The sequence below is a fragment of the Lepidochelys olivacea genome, assembly GCF_965140295.1.
Source record: "Lepidochelys olivacea isolate rLepOli2 genome assembly, chromosome: 6".
Taxonomy (NCBI): Eukaryota; Metazoa; Chordata; order Testudines; family Cheloniidae; genus Lepidochelys; species Lepidochelys olivacea.
The window spans coordinates 113,181,232-113,194,963 of NC_140416.1; the positions used below are offsets into that span (position 1 = coordinate 113,181,232).

The window sequence follows — 13,732 nt, forward strand, 5'->3', positions numbered from 1 at the left end:
TAAGGCACTGCAAGGATTTGGGATGAACAATAGTCTTACAAGACATGAAAGCATCTGGATAATAAAATCTAGGCTCTAGAATGCATGTTATGATTTTATTTTATATGTAACCATTTGTTTTACAATACTTCTACTTGCTACTACTTGAATCTCTATGGGTTATTAAATAAACTTCTACTTGATTTCACTATAAACAGATCTCAGTGCTGTGTGTTAAGTGGAGCAGTGATCTGAGGTGGAACTGATAAGTTGGGGTTTACTGTTTCTTTGGAAGCAGAGAATCTGTGAATACTGCGAGTATCCAGTGGACCAGGGGCTGGACACTCCTTGGAGACGCTCCAAGGGCTTAGAGGCTGGAGTGTGCCTATCGCTAACCTGCAGCGTGAGAGTGGGGCCTATGAGGCCTAGAGGGCACTACTTGTTGGGAAGCTGACCCCCGACAGACACAGACAGGGCTTCTTCATGCTAAGGGCAGGTGGTAGTGAGGTGCCTCCCAGACCTGGTTACCCTCAGGGAAGAGTCACACCTCAGCTGTCAAACACCCCAGTGAAGAACAGAATTTACCCACTGTGCTCCACTCACAGCTGCTGCTAAGCTGTAGCCATGGGCTAGGCCCACTGAAGCCACAGCTCTTCCTCTGGCCCACTGACAGACATTTCTTGGCCTTCGCCTCACCGTGGCTTCCTGTGCCATCCTGTTGTGAGAAGCAACAGTGAGTATGTGAATGCACGCCAGTTTGGTTGCACAGCCAGCAGATTCCCTGCGTAGGGATTAAGTGGTGCAGGGCCTCTTGCCCTCCACACCTGGTGAAATTCACCCTTATTGCACCATGCCTTTGAAAAAGAGGCTGAAAACATTGGAAGGACTTTTTGGTTTTTTGCAACTGCATGAGTAAAGGAGTGGTAGTCATCCTTCCCAAGGACGCAGGAGCCCAGCCTCACCCCGATCATTCTTTCCCTCCTTAGTTTCCAGTTTGCCGGGCCAACTGGTTAATGCAAGTTGAGCAATACGATTACATAGCAGGAAGGTGCTTCTCAGAGACTCGCCTTTCTCAAGAGGTATGACTCCACCTGGTCATGTACAAGACGCTTGTCATTCATTAATTACGCGGGGCGGAAGGAATACATTACTTTTCAAGTCAAACCACTAATGTTTATTAAAAGCATCAACCTAAATGGGTTTGCTTCTGCAGGAAGAATCATTCTCAATCTGCTGGTGTTGCCATCCCAGTTCAGCATGTCAATGCCGCCGCACGCCGTGTCCGTTGTGTGAGAAGTGTGTCTCAATCTCCCCCGCACTCCACTCTGCCTTTCTCATTCTCTTCATGAATTACTACTCCAGCTATCAGTCGGAAAATCCCAGCCCACAAGAGGAAGCATCCTGCCAACCAAGTGGAGAAATAAAGACATTTCTATCAAACTTGTTTGTGCCATGAAATATGATGCTGCCACTTGCACATCATATCTTAGAGGCCTGATTTGCCGTACTGTAACACAAGCAAGAATGAAAGCTATCCCTGTATGCTTGAAAAATAAGGGACCTATTTGCTCTGTTTTTCAGTGTATGCTGCATTTCACATTTACATCTCTGTTAGAAATATTAGGTGCCAGATCCTATTTTGTAAGTTACATTTACCTCTATTTCTATTTATCCATTACAGGGTCAGATCCAAAGAATGAAAAGTTTAACACAGTCCGTAAATGTGACAGCCGCCATCTTGGCAACTCACTGGAGATTGAAATGGGGACCTCCAGAGCTAAAAGCACAAGCTGCTAAAGGTCTCTAGCTAGGGTTGTAGCAAACTCATATGCTCTGCAGATCAGGCACGGAGGGGGACCTGTAACACGCTTACCAATGGGTTACATAGGTATCTCTGAAACTCAGTGATCCTCAGCAAGTCCCACAAACAAGATACAAACTTTTCCAAAGGCTGCTACTGAGTGGCTTAAAAACCGAGCTATTGAGGAACTAGCTGTGCACCCTTGAGAAAAGTGCCTATCAGCAAGGTAATGAAGTAAGTGCTTGAACTCAACTCACTCACATGCTTAAAGTTAAACATGTGCTTAAGTGCTTTGCCAAACTGGAGCCAAAATCCCTATATTCCTTACCCTTAACTGACAGTAGCTACATTTCTTAAAGAAGTTAGCTAGCTCAGGAACACTGAAATAAACTGGTAATTTGTAATGAAAGGATATAATCCCTTTGTTGATATATTGTAACATGATTACTGTGAGGGCTGAGAGAGGGAGTGTTCTCAGCTTAATACCTAGGTACCAAAGATAGATAGCAGCCACCCAGACATTACCCCAAAAGTACTGTCCTCAAAGGACTGCTAGCACAGGAAGTAATTCTGAGAGGAACTCAGGAATGTGTCTAATGTCCTGCCTCAGGCAGAATATGTGAGTGTACCATCAACATACCCAGCAACCAGATGCTGCTTCCGTGCGCTCTGTCAGCAGTCAACAAGAATGAACTCACGCCTGCTGTCATCTTTCTGGGGATTGTGCCTATTGGCGCTAGTGCACCAACACGTAGACCACAAGGTCACATAACAAGATGCAGACAAGGTGCAGTTTGAGGAATGTGAATCGCTTGAATCCCATTTCAGATTCTAAAGATGCTGCATGTCCATCCTTCCGGTGCCCTCACTCACCGAGCAACATCTTGCAGGTAGGGATGTGGCCAAATGGTGCATGGCAGGCCTCATCTTTAATACAGTAAGGCAGCCCATGGACACTATGAAGTAAAGCACATAATGCTTCATCTTTATTCTTGGCTACTCAAACCAAGATGGAGATGCTAGAAGTTGTAATCTCTGTGGGCTGCACTTAAATATTAAAAATCAAGGCTGTTGCAGTCTTCTCCATTCTATTCACAGTATACAGCACTTGCAGGCTCTTGGCAAGTTGCCCACGTAGCCCTTGATTGCGTACAGCTCGGGTGCCCTTGCTCTGTGAGTATGTGCAACACAGCCTCACACAAGAGTGACAAATGGGAAATCTGCTCCATTCTAAAGGTGCTATCTAATATAGAACTGAAAGAATTAATTTTTGTACCAGCCACTGTCTCTATGCCTCTTATCTATCTAAGCCAGAAAGTGACTAGACAATCAGTTGCTACTTATTTAAAGGGAGCCAGCCAATCTTCTTTAAACTTCATTCGTGTTTACTAGCTCCAAGCAGATAACAGTGGATTGATCCAAGTTCACAGTATAGCACACGTATCTAGTAATCTAAAAGGTCTCATCTGTGGGGATAAAATGGCTGATTCCATATAGGCTCTGAAATTATTTGCTGTTTCTCTAGCACCCATGTGAACTAGACTGACTGATTTAATAATTAATGCATTCACAGAAGTAAGCAGCCTTTAAAATATACTGTGGTAAACCGATGAAGTGAGCTGTAGCTCACGAAAGCTTATGCTCAAATAAATTGGTTAGTCTCTAAGGTGCCACAAGTCCTCCTTTTCTTTTTGCGAATACAGACTAACACGGCTGTTACTCTGAAACCTGTGGTAAACCGCTTTCACTAGCCCTTTAAAATATCCTTAAGTAACACCCCCCCACCCCCTGCCCAAAAGAGAGAGAGAAATCAACTTTTCACATTGCATGGATAATGCTGCTTTGCCATAGGCCATAAATAATAATAAATAACTATTAAGTGGCTTTTCTCTATTACTGTTGATTTTGAACTAGAACTGACCAGAAAGCAAATTCCATTTTGCAGCAACTTTCAAGGCATTTGAACAAAAGCAAAACTTTCTGAATATTTTTGTAAGGTGAGTGTGAGTGTCTCGCCTGGGATATGATTTGCTGCTCTGCCTGACTCAGCACAGAGGTTTTCAGTTCAAATTACCCTGAATCAGGCACAACAGGGACTCAACCCTGGTTCTCCCACATCCCAGACCTAAACCCCAGCCACCTAGCTACAGAAGATCCGCCACTTTTTATTAACTTCCTGATGAAACTTCTGTCGAAACTCATACATCTCTAGGAAATGTGTCAGCTTCCAAAAACAGCATGTTTCACCAAAATTTCATTTATGCAAAAATGTTTCAACTGGTCCTATACTGAACAATGGTCGGGACTGGGTTTTCCCCAAAAGTGAAAGCACAGTGATTACACACTCAGAACACTTTAAATAACAAGCGACAGCAAGTGAGAATCTGGAATGAGCCATTTGTTTTTTACCAAGGTGACGGAAAATGGCTTAGACAATATTGTAGCGGTTGCTAGTAGGGACTGCTAGAGTTAAGACAAAGCAGTTTTCATTACAACCACTTTGCTTCACACACACGGGTGACTTTCTGAAACGTTCACCTTTTTCAAACTTGCGCCTATTGTCATTGAAATTTTCCAGGCTTGGGCTCTACCCCAAAAGTGAAATTTGGCTGGAAAGTTTGAATAAATATTCTCTCAGTAACTTTTAAAGTGTGGTTTCACGCTGAAAAGTGACTGTAGAATTGGCACCAGGTGTTCCATGTTTATTGGCTCTCAGTTACTTCTGTAGTAAGTTCTCTCATTTGTATAGGATATTTTTTCCAAACTGTGAACTCTGAAAATTCAACCTGGCTTGAAAGTCAAAGGATGCTCCTTCTGGCTCACGCATCATTACCCATAATTCTGATCCAGCTGAGGTGTATTATCTGTGTAGTTAAAGTGCTATTCAAATATGCATCATCTGTACACCTTGAGGTAAATGGTATGTAACGTGAACTTAATAACAGTATTGATTATGCAAAAGCTAGAAAAGTATCCATCTCACTCTTCTGTAGCTTTGATGCCTCTGCAGTGCTGAAAAAGTAAAAAATGAAATAAAAGCTTTGGTCATTAAAGGAACCGGACATGATTTACCACACTTAGGGAGCAGATCTGATGTGTAGCAAGCGGCCATCTTACAAAATCACTTTTCAGAATACAATCACGCTAATGACAGGAGAGTGGAAATAATGCATACCTTTCCAGCTGTGTTTAAAAAAAAAGCATAGCATGTTATTTTGACAGTAAAAACAATGAAGTTTGAAGCTTGGAATACCTCTATCCCTCATTGAGGACTATCACCTGAGCTCGAGTTGAAAAAAACTGCCGCCATTCTAAAACTGAAATGACTGTGTAGAAAAAAATGTTCTGAAATCTGAGTGTGCACCCTGCATGCATGTGTTGCTAGCTAATTCACATTTGTTAGCTCAAGGAATCTGCAAGCTCAGAGCCCAATCCTATAAGGTGTACCTGTTAAGATGGACTGACCCCCCCTCTCCCCCGCACCCATAGCTTCCTAATGATGCAAATGGAGCTCAGAACCTCATTTGTAAGAAGATGCTTACAGGTTCCACTGATGAATATAACAACCCCTACAGGGAAAAGAGCTGTATTACTGAGTGGGGGGAACTTATCCATAGTTCAGGCTGCAACGAGCTTCTATTCTAAAACCTGAATTTATCCTCCTGTAATTTTGGCTTAGAAAATAGGGTTGCATGGGAAAAATTGCTAGACTTCCTATGAAGGTTAAGGCAAATGTTGGTGCAAAGGTTGAGGAAAATCCATCAAATGATTTTTGAGTTACAAGACGTTAAAAAAAGTTATCTTGCCCACATAAGATACACATTTCTTTATCGTGGATAAAAATAACGTGCTTGTTCCCTTTGTGGGCATATCCATTTTATTACATCCTTAACCATTCATTTCCTTGCTTTTAAGAATCTGGGCGCTATAAATGATGGGATAGGTAAGTCAGGCAGTCATGTACCAACTTCATTGGGTCTTTTAAACAAAGGTTTGCTTGGTTTTGTAATAGAAGAGTATATAAAATGTGCAGACAAAGCCAAGTGAGCTTGTAAGAGGGACAAGCAAAATAGTTATATAACAAGGATCTTATATGTTCTTCATGCTAAACTGCTCCAATTATTTTCTCTTCGTTTTCTAAAACCTAGGAAATTAACGGCAAAAATCTTGTATTAATGCAAAATAAGTCTGTCTAGTTAAAAACCAGAAACATTAAGGGTCCAACCCTGGCCCCATTAAAATCAATGGGCATTTTACCATTGACTTTAACTGAGACAGGATTTCATCCTAAGGGTTTATCACAGTAGACAGGAAATGCAAGAGTTCAGATTTCAACAGCAAAGTTAACTTAGCCATTTTCCAATATTTAGTATTTTCTATTCCTGCTTTTTATTAAACTTGTAGCTGTATATTACTGAAAATGTCATAAAAGTATTTTCTAAAAGCTAAGTAAGGCAATCAAGTTAATATTGCTAGTGGCACCTACACTTTTGCCTCTCATGTGCGATTTTAAGTACACTATCTAATGTTTCATTAACAAAGATTTTGCATTTCACTTTAATAAAGGTTATTCCATTAATCGGGGGGGGGGTTTATTGCGCTTATCTCAAATGCAAAAATACATCCTCATACATTCTGCTCAGGTTTAGTATAGGTCTGTGTGAATTGTGTGGATTTAGATTCACAATGAATTCACAAACTTATCCCTCCAGGCTCATTTGGAGAGTTAAAACAAGCATGGGCTGCAGGTTTGCATAAGCACTGAGCCTAAGTTCAAGTGGCTTCAAAGTTCAGTGTAAATATTTCACAAAGCCCTTGTTCAGTAAAGGGCACAGCTAATATAATCGTATCTGGAGTGTTCAGAATCATTCATCGATTATACCCTTTTTTTAATTCTAGGATGTAAAATTTACACTTGTGATATAAACCCCTGATATAAGACATTTCATATTTTTAGTTCCTATTCTACCATGTTATTTCAGTCTCTGGACTCCTCCTGCTACATCAAACATCCGTGAAAAATCATTTTTAAAGGTGAACGCTTTTAAAACACATTAGAATTCTGTATAGGTTCCCCTCAAACCCATTGTTAAAGCCACTAAACACATAGAAATAATTAACTGTTGCAAGAGTGCTTGCATTTTTACTGGGATATCAGCTTTTTCTTTAGGTGTGAAAAATGGCAGTATTTATTTATTTAGTCTTTTCTACTATCATGTTTCCTAGATCTTTTTCTTGGCTTTGAATCATGCAGTTATAGGAATCTGCAATCTTAGTCACACTCCATGGAATCTAGAGAACGTCACTTCACTGCTACTATTCCAAGAGCTGAACCTTTGTCACTGTTGGCCAATGATTTAATCAGTGCAAGGTCCCTTCCTGTGGGAAATTCTTCTCAGAAGCGACTCCCTTGCCTGTTGCTTTGAAACACAGAAAGCTGTTTCTGGAAACTGTGGATGCCATTTCACATGGGGATATCAGGGATTAAATCACAACCATCTGAGCATAATGCAGAGAGCATTACACACCACTGAACCAGCGGGAGAGTGAGTTGTGTCTAAAGCACATGGGTCTCTAGGCTAAGAACTGAAATAATTCTTAGAACGAACTCTGTACGAGGAATTCTGCAAGTCTGGCCCGTTGGATTGACATAAGAGTTTCAAATCGACATAATTATGTCAGTGTACACACTACAGCCTTGCTCCCACCAATGTAAGTGCCCTACTACACTGATATAACAACTCCACCTCCATGAGAGGCACAGAGCTTATGTCAGTGTAGTTAGGGTAACCCAGTGTCTCTGTAGACATTGCATTACTTACATCTATTGGCTGTCATTCTTGTCAATTTCACTTCCTCTGGACCTATGACATTGACAGAAAGCAGGGCTGCTGCTTGGTCTCTGCTCCAAGCCACGCTGCCACCCAGGTTCCTGGCTCCCCACTCCGACCTGGGCTGCCACCCGGGCTCCCCACCAGAAACACAGCAGCTGACTGGACTCCAGGCACAGATCTACCGGCTGGGAGCGCCCAGCTGCCCCAGTGGGCTCTCAGCTTTCCCTGCTCCCCAGTGGGAGCACAGCTGTGCTTAGCGGGCAGCTCTGCACCGGGAGTCTGGTCTGCTGCCCCGTTCCTGGTGGGGAGCTGGGAGCCTGGGGGTTGGGGAGGCGGGCGGCCAGGCTCCCGGTGGGGAGCTGCGCACGGAGCTGAAAGCCCTGGCTCTCAGCCCCCCAAACTGCCTCTCCTAAGTCAGTAGAAGTGCACCTGGTGAGGACGTGCACAGCCGACAGAAGAAGGGCAGTGTGGACATGAACCACCGCAGTAAATTGACCTAACATAGGTCAACTTAAGTTTATAGTGTAGACATGCTCACAATCAAAATAAATGTAGATTAGTAAATATAGATATGCTTGGCAGTACTTTTCATCATGTACATATCTATATGAATCTGTGTCTACACATACCCTAGACAGACACTTAATACACAGCATTAGCTCAGACAGCAGCCTGCACAACACAGACAAACCCCATTTCCCATACTACTTTGTAGTCTCTTCGTAAGTTTATTGTGCAATCTTACAAAAACTCAAATCCCTTTTAGAGTAGAGCTCAAAACAGTGTACTTTTTACTGTGTGATGCACTCTGGAGTTCCCACTTTCTGATTAGATCTGAAAAAAGCATTATGTGTCATTGAACAATGAGGGAATGGAAAAAAGATTCCTCCAGGGAACAGAGTTTTTCTAGTCTTGAAAGCGTTATGGACTACCTATGGAAAGTGTTAAGTATTTATACTCATGTAAAAACTCCATCAAAGTCAGTGAAGTGACACTAGTGTCTGTGAGATCAGACTCGGGCCCTCTACGTATATTCCATCAAACATCTCCCTACTCCTGCTAGCACTGCAGAGTCACTACTATGAGAGACAACAAGGAGTCTGGTAGCACCTTAAAGACTAACAGACTTATTTGAGCATAAGCTTTCCTGGGTAAAAACCTCACTTCTTCAGATGCATGGAGTCTTCAAAGAGACCAACAGACTTCAAAGAGAAACAGCAGAACTAAAATTCATTTGCAAATTTAACACCATTAATTTGCGTTTGAACAGGGACTGGGAGTGGCTGGCTCATTACAGAAGCAGCTTTGCCTCTCCTGGAATTGACACCTCCTCATCTATTGTTGGGAGTGGACTTCATCCACCCTGATTGAATTGGCCCTGTCAGCACTGGTTCTCCACTTGTGAGGTAACTCCCTTCTCTTCATGTGTCGGTATATTTATGTCTGCATCTGTAACTTTCACTCCATGCATCTGAAGAAGTGAGGTTTTTACCCAAGAAAGCTTATGCTCAAATAAATCTGTTAGTCTTTAAGGTGCCACCGGACTCCTTTTTGTTTTTGTGGATACAGACTAACACGGCTATCCCCTGATACTTGATACTATGAGAGAGTTAGCTGGATTCTATTTTAACTCACACATCATCAGTAGATTTATTAAAATAAATCCTGATTGCAAAATCTTTACTAATAGCATGACAAGGAAAGAGTACAGCTCAGCTGTCTGAGCCCAGGCTGAATTTGCAAGGCTGAGTTTCATATTGCAAGGCTGGCAATATGAAAAAATGTCATCTTACTTGTAAACCAGAAATCACTGAGCCAGAATACATGGAACCCTACAATGCCATTTGTGGCTGAGTCACTTTTGAGATTGGAAACAGACTCTTAAGAAACACTGATAATATTTAAAACATGTTAAAGCAATTAACAACAGAATGAACCAGAAAGAAAAAACAAGAGGAGGAAAAATAATAGCAATTAAGAAGACTTACCTGCTAGAAGAAAGAGAGCAGTAATAAGCAGTCACCAACTGCAAAATGGCCATATTAGCAAAGCAGCTGTTTGCCTTGCCCAAACTTAAAGGGCAAGACCCCAGAAAGGCATACTAGGAAAAAGTTCTGATTAAAAATCCACACACACTGAGGAGGAATAGTAGGGACTAGGCAGTCAGAAAGAAAGATACTTCTACAGGATGGAGCTGCAGTGGTGTACCACTATTGTAGCAGAATTAAAATGTTGGTAATTGCTAAATATGAAAGTTCTCGGTCTGTCAAAGTGGCTCATACAAAATAGTTTTGGGTGTTACAGTCACTTTAATAATCTATTCTTACAAAGAAGTGTTTTGTTTTATTTTTGTTCGGTTCACTGACAAGAGCAGGAGGGCAAGTCTGCACAGAGTCTACTTGTCATGGCAATACTGCAACAACTTTACACACAGCAGTAAAACTACTTAAAGGGACACTGCCTGAATGCTTTAAAATTATTCTGAAAACAACATATTTACCATCACTGAATTATTTTAGTCTGTTATACCCATACAGTGATTTGGCATGTGGAATTGCACTGAAATGCTTATTAAACATAAACATACAGATGGGGAAAATGAAACACTGAGAGAATCTCATCTGGGAAGAAGTGTATTCTGCTGGAGTTGGCTAAGCCCAGATCCTCAAAGATATTTAGGTTCTGAACTTCCAGAACCTAAACACCTTTGAAGATCTGGGCCCTTATGCCTAGCAGTTTAGAGACCTGTGTTATAATGGTGCTTCTGATACTGACTCGCTTGGGCAGTTCATTCAAGTCGTTTTTCAAAAGTGATTGCTAATAATGGGTGTCTCAGATGCCTGAGTTGATGCTTTAGGTGTCTCAAGTTAAGCACCAAAATTAATGGGTATTTTTGAAATGTAGATCTTAATATCTCTCAGCCTCACTTGATCTAATTAACAGGGGGATTGTGAGACCTAACCAAATAATGGGTGAATCCTGGCGCCAGGGAAGTTAACCATATTTGCAAAGTGTTATAAACGTACAAGTATTAATACAGCCTATTGGAGTAGAGGTGGATCTCAACACTGTGTTCCCCCCCCCCGCCCCGCCCCCAGCCCATACAGACATTGTTTTTTCTACTGATTTTTCAGTGTCCCAGATTTCCTAAAAGACTCGTCAGCTTTGCCAGTTCTTTATTTCTCTCAACTTCTGTTATGTTCATATGTCTCAAAGTGTCGCCAAAGTTGCTGTTGACTGTCCAGAATGACCCACAATAAGGCATATCTCTCTCATATACCTGTATTCTATGTTTAGGTCAAACAAGGAAACCTACAAGCAAATCCTACTATGCAGGCCTGAAAATCCATCAACACACATAACTTCACCTAATCTCCTTCAAACACAGTTTAATTGTTAGATCTGAATGAGATCTACAAAGCAAGTCAAGTTTGAAGAAATATATTCAGGCATTTTTGAGATATTCATGCACAATATTTATAATTTGAGAATGATATGGTTTTTAATACATGGATCATTATCATCATGTTACAGTGTCTCAGGTGTGCTGGGTTCCTCTAACTCAGAGGTTCTCAGACTTCATTGCATCGCGACCCCCTTCTGAGAACAAAAATTACTACACAACCCCAGGATGGGGGACCGAAGTCTGAGCCAGCCCGATACTCACCACCTCAGGCTGGGATCCAAAGCTGAAGCCTGAGTTCCGCCATCCCGAGTGGGGCAGGCAAATCCAAATCCCAAGGGTGGTGGGGCTTGGGCTTTGGCTTCAGCCCTGGACCCTAGCAAGTCTAACACCAGCCCCATTAAAACGGGGTCGGGACTTGCAACCTGCTTTGGGGGTCCCAATCCACAGTTTGAGAACCACGGCTCTAACTACATCCAAGGAGACTAGGTTCCCATCTTGAAGAGTTTGCAATCTACTTTTAAAGAAAGAGGCACCAAACAGAGAAGCAAAATGGTAGGGAAGAGTTGAGGAGGAAGGACAGGGAATACAGCCATACTGGGCAGGGATTATGCAGAACTCAAAGTCTGACATTTTCTGTCACCAAAAGATTGCTTCTGGGCAGACAGCAAGCATAGAAAATATCAATCTAAAGGAATATGATAAAATTATGAGCAACTGAAAAAGGAGGGTGGCGGTTATAATGGAACATGGAACTTTATCTACAGCAGTTGCTAGGACTTCTGCTACCATACTCTGGAATACACAAAGGCAACATGTGACTTTTTCCCTTAAAGCAGGACACAACGTGCAACTAAACATGCCTGTCATAGTCAGCTTGAGATGTCTGGAAACTAATGACCACGGGAATCTACAGATGCTAAATTATTCAGTGATTAGGTGTTAGCTCATCATAGCATAAAGGATGTCACACATCTGTATCACATGCCTCTGTATTTCTCCCTTAAAAACAGATTTATTTTTCATTAAAGAGCTGCCAAAATAATGGGCCAAATTCTGCTCTCATGTACCCATGCAACTCCTAGCGTGTACACACACGCACACATACTCTTAAATCCAATACAGTACAATGAATATAGTATCCATTACATCGTATCATATCAAACACTTCATCTTAAAATTGATATTAAGCAGAGGTGGGAAGAGGCTGTAAATGTAGAAACATACTATTTTAGGCTCTCTTGCAACTTCTTATATTACTGAAATGTTTAACTTGTTTAGAAAATCAGAGGGATCGGGAAATTTGCCCAGAACAGTTGCCAACTTAGTGTGTATCTAATACTTTGAATTCTCTAAATATAGGTCTTTATTCTGGAATGAGCATGGACTGAGGAAGCTATTCTGCTATTTAGTGCCTGGTTCTCATTTTTTCTTCCTAGATGCAGGGTTCAAACTGTGAGGGAAATAAAGGAACTGTTCTCCCAGTTAAAGTTAATTTCTTCAATAAACAAGTAAAGAAGTTCCAGTTGTAAAATGGATTTTTTGTTCCTTTGCTTTGGAATCTTAGTTTCTACATAGGAATTGCCATATTGTATCAGGCTGGTGTCCATTTAGCCCAGTATCCTCTCTCTGACAGTGGTAAATACCAGATGAGTCAGAGGACAATGCAATTGTCCGTACAATGGACAGTTATGGGATAACCTACCAAAAAGTGAAGTTTCCAACTGAGTGGGGTTAAGAAGAGGCTTTCTGTGCCCAGAAGCATAAGAGTTTCTATCACTTATATTTTATCCTGCCATACACAACCACAAAATGTTCTTACTAACCACATCTATTTCTAATCCCTTTTTGAACTCAGCTAAACTCTTAGACTCAGTGATATCTTGTGACAGCAATTTTTCAAGGTTACTGATGCTTGTGTAACAAAAGATTTAAGTTTTAAATGTATTGCCTCTCAGTTTCACTGGAAGTTCTTTTATGATAAGAGCAAATAAGCAGCAGTGACTGATTTACATCCTCGAACCCAGGGTGGATCGGGACCCAAAACTGGGTCACCAGAATGTTTCAAAGGGTTGCATGGCAGCTCCTGTCCCCCGGGGGCCAGCTGGACTCACCTCCCTGCTCCAGGCAATGCAGCCTCTGGGGTCCCAGCACCACTCAGGTTTAGCCCAGCCATCATGATGACGGGAGTCCAGGTAGACCAAATTCGAATGAGCGGCACTGCAACCCCAGGAACCAGGTCACAACTCCACTCTCACAGATTTGGTCCAGTCAGAGGGGCCAAACTTGAGCAGCGCTGCAACCCCAGAAGTTGCAACACCAAGCCCAGCCAGCCCCACAGCACAGGAGCTGCCTCTGTGGGGTGAGTGCCAGGCAGGACCCAACCCCCCCCCAGGGGCCAGGATCTGACTGAAACCACCCCAGGGCCTCCACCCCCAGACTAGTTACTGGGTCACGACAAGCCATAAACCTTTACAAATGGGTCCTGAGGCCAAAAAGCTGAGAACCATTGCTCTACCAGATTCATTATTTTAATATCTCTGCCTCATGTTTGTCTCCTCTCTCAACTAAGCAGTCCTGCTTCCATCTTTTTCCATACAGAGCCTTCCATTCCTTTTAGCATTTTTGTTTCCCATGTCTGCTCCCCTTCTTTTTCTCCTTGGTCTCTTTGAGATGGGGTGACTGGTACCAAACACTGCACTCCAAGGGAGAACG

General features: G+C 42.1%; 1 long non-coding RNA gene across 1 annotated transcript; it reads right to left on the reverse strand.

Moving 5' to 3' along the window:
* Positions 1–1,138: 1,138 nt before the first annotated feature.
* LOC311522891 lies at positions 1,139–9,882 on the reverse strand. The gene is made up of 2 exons (XR_014712206.1): positions 9,603–9,882; positions 1,139–1,380 (listed from the first exon to the last, which is right to left on the reverse strand). It is a non-coding gene; the product is annotated as an uncharacterized lncRNA (long non-coding RNA).
* Positions 9,883–13,732: the final 3,850 nt, after the last annotated feature.